This window comes from Impatiens glandulifera, chromosome 8 (genome assembly GCF_907164915.1).
Source record: "Impatiens glandulifera chromosome 8, dImpGla2.1, whole genome shotgun sequence".
In the NCBI taxonomy this organism is placed as follows: Eukaryota; Viridiplantae; Streptophyta; class Magnoliopsida; order Ericales; family Balsaminaceae; genus Impatiens; species Impatiens glandulifera.
The window spans coordinates 21,447,498-21,447,801 of NC_061869.1; positions in this window are offsets into that span (position 1 = coordinate 21,447,498).

Below are 304 nucleotides of genomic sequence, written 5' to 3' on the forward strand. Positions count from 1 at the left end.
AATGAATAAATAAATATATTGATGATTTAACTATATTTATAGTGTTCGGGGCATAATCGGGGGTGAAATCGGGGCGGATCGGGGAAGATCGGGGCGGGGGACACAAATACCATCCCCGCCCCATTCTCGTTCGGTTTCGGGGAAAAACCATCCCAAACGGGACAATTCGGTTCGGTTTTCGCGGGGCGGTTTCAAATTGTCATCCTTATCTGGAGGAGAGAGACATCCTAATGCATTTAGAGATAAAAGGGCACGCGTAATGGGATTTGCGTGCCAGTTAGAGATGCTCTTATATATTTATAAT